Genomic DNA, 3,076 nt, shown 5'->3' on the forward strand with positions numbered 1-3,076 from the left:
ATGACAAGTTATACATAAAATAATTAGTTTTACTTAAGAAAAATGTATACAAAGCATATAACAAATATAAAAATAAATAAATAATATAATAATGTGAAACATAACTCAAATTGACTAAATTAAATGGAAGAAAAAAATAACGAAAATGATATAATAAGTATAATAAATAATAGTGTAAAAAATAATACAATAAATAATAGGAAAATAACCTAAAATAGTTAAATAAAATAGCAATAGATTAATAATAATAGTACCAAAAGAATTTAATTTTGTGATAAAAGTGTTTAAAATAAGCAAAATAAGGCTTAATTGAGATCAAAACGGAAGTTCTAGGATAAAGCACAAATAAAAGGGGAAAGGAGGACCTCATTGAAGGGCGCGTGGAACAAGGGGGTTTAAAAATGTAATTTACCCAAATTTCTGAACCTAGCATTTAATATGGACCAAATTAAAAGTTGCACAAAATTGCTGGGTGAAATTCAAAAACAAAAGTGAAGCAGATTTGGGCAGCAAGAAAATGTACAGGGACCTGATGCACAAATTGACCCCTTAAGGGCAAAACACGTGGGCCCCGCCACTTTAAAAGCTATTGAATGGTTCTGCAGGACCCATTTTATTTCTTATTCCCATTGTTTTTCAAACAAAAAGAAGCAGAATGCTTCTTCTTCCTTGCTCCCTTTCCATTTTTCTTTGCTAGGAATTCAACCTAGCTTGCGCCACCCTGGAGGATCATCGGTGCCACGCACCTCCACCCCACCGCCGGTTCACGGATCAGGACCAGGTAAGCCCTCCTTTCTCTTTTAAAACTTTGTTTGATTATTTTCAAAAATAAGGAAAAAAAAGAAAGGAAAAAAAATGTGGATGCACAACAAAGGCTAAAAACCTTGAAAAAAAAAACTATAATCACCTTTGATTCTATTGGATAGTATTAAAAGTTTACTCAGAAATCTGGTGTATTTCTCTGTATTTCTCTTGATTCCCCCGAAAAAAAAACCCCATTTATACCGTATTTTCAATGGCTTTTTATAGCCTAGAAATAAAACAAGGGAAAAACAAGTCTCCTCCTGTTACTATGCTTCTTGTTGTTTTCTGTTGAAGATATAGCTGCGAAAATCTCGGAATCGAGAGGCGTGGCGGAGTGGGACGCTGGTGAGAGGCGTGCGGCGCGAGGACTCATGCAACAACTTTGAGTCTCTGTTCGTTTGGGCCTTGTTTGGGTCTATTTTTGTGCCTATTTTTCTTGTATTGGATCATGGCATGAATTTGGTCCTACAGCTGCCCCTCTTTGCTCATTGTCGTGTAACGAGAACAGAGCAAAGATTTTAGAAGGGCCAAGTTTGCCTGGGCCAGCTGAGTCTTGTCTTCCTTGCCGCAACCCACTGCTCCTTATTGTTTCAAAACGCTCCGTTGCTGCTTCACGGATATGTGATCTGCTGTAATTTGATCTGCTTTACTCATGCTCAGTAAAGATAAGATCTGTATGTTTAGCCTACTTCACTCCTGCTCAATGAAGATAAGGCTGGTGGCTGAAATCTACTCCATTGCCGATATATAGAGATAAGACTCGCCAAAATTTGATCTGCTTCACTCTTGCTCAGTGAAGATAAGATCTAGTATATAGCCTGCTCCACTCCTGCTCAGTGAAGATAAGGCTGGTGATTGGAATCTGCTCAATCGCCGGTACGTGGAGATAAGATTCATCAAAATTTGATCTGCTTCACTTCTGCTCAGTGAAGATAAGATCTGGTATTTAGCCTGCTCCACTCCTGCTCAGTGAAGACAAGGCTGATGATTGGAATCTGTTCCATCGTCGGTACGTGGAGATAAGATTCATCAAAATTCGATCTGCTTCATTCCTGCTCAGTGAAGATAAGATCTGGTTTATAGCCTGCTTCACTCCTGCTCAGTGAAGATAAGGCTGATGATTGGAATCTGCTCCATCGCCGGTACGTGGAGATAAGATTCACCAAAATTTGATCTGCTCCGCTCCTGCTCAGCGAAGATAAGATCTGCTATATTTAACCTGCTTCACTCCTGCTTAGTGAAGATAAGGCTGATGATATCTGTAATCTTGCTACATTGTCCACTGGGGAATCCATCTGTAGCAGAGTGACATGCTTATGCCATGATTAATGTGAACCAAATGTTCCTAACTACATGTATTATGGATGTTAAATGCACAAAATGCAAAATGTCATGAGAATGATCCATTTTTAATTTTTGGGTTGTCATCGCTCGTCGTTTATTAAGGTAACATCCCTGACATATGCCTTTTTGTTCAGCTCAGTAGAAGAGGACTTGGAGATGCAATTAATTCCTTATTTCTCACACATTTCTAGCCCTTTTAAGCTTGGTGAGTTCTAAATAATCGTCCTGTTTCAGGTTCTCGTACTATTTTGAAACCTTTCAGGGTAATATGCAAAACCTTCTTTTGAGAGCATCATTAGTTCATTAATTATTATTTCAATAAAAATACTCGAAAAAGATTATAATGATAGGTAGAACTGAAATTTATTCGAGTCAGAATTTGCGAAAGATGTATCAACAAAGAAAGCAGTCATTGCTTGAGATACAAAAACAGATGAAAAGGAACAGAATAGGTCCCCCAGATTTTGCAGTTTGAGCTTCTCTGTACGAACTCCTCGAGGACCTTTTTAAACTTGGCATGCGCTCAGAGGATCTATAGCATTTTGTTGATGCCCCAAGATGTAGCTTATCCCCTCTTTGTCGATTCAAGTGTAGTGAGATTGCCGCTTGCCCCAATTTGGATCGAAATTTGAATTGCCCTTGCGGGTTTTCAACTCAAAACCCCTTTGGTCTCAAGACGCCTTTTACGGGTTTTCACCTTGGCCTCTCCTTTTTTTTTTTGGCGCCCTTTACGGGTTTTCACCTGAGTGCTTCAAGCAAAATATCTTTTGACAGAATCCGAATTTATCAGGTTAGGCAAGCTCTTGCCATCCATCTCTGCTAGTATCAATGCCCCTCTCGAGAAAGCTTTTTTTTACCACATAGGGTCCTTCCCAATTTAGCATCCATTTCCCCCTGAAATCTTTTTGCATAGGGAGAATCTTTTTCA

General features: G+C 38.5%; 1 long non-coding RNA gene across 1 annotated transcript; it reads left to right on the top strand.

The window, feature by feature from the left end:
• The first annotated feature begins 262 nt into the window (after window positions 1–262).
• LOC121229626 (uncharacterized) lies at window positions 263–2,217 on the top strand. The gene is made up of 2 exons (XR_005927438.1): window positions 263–781; window positions 1,099–2,217. It is a non-coding gene; the product is annotated as an uncharacterized lncRNA (long non-coding RNA).
• The last annotated feature ends 859 nt before the right edge of the window (window positions 2,218–3,076 follow it).

This window comes from Gossypium hirsutum, chromosome A05, assembly GCF_007990345.1.
Source record: "Gossypium hirsutum isolate 1008001.06 chromosome A05, Gossypium_hirsutum_v2.1, whole genome shotgun sequence".
Taxonomy (NCBI): domain Eukaryota; kingdom Viridiplantae; phylum Streptophyta; class Magnoliopsida; order Malvales; family Malvaceae; genus Gossypium; species Gossypium hirsutum.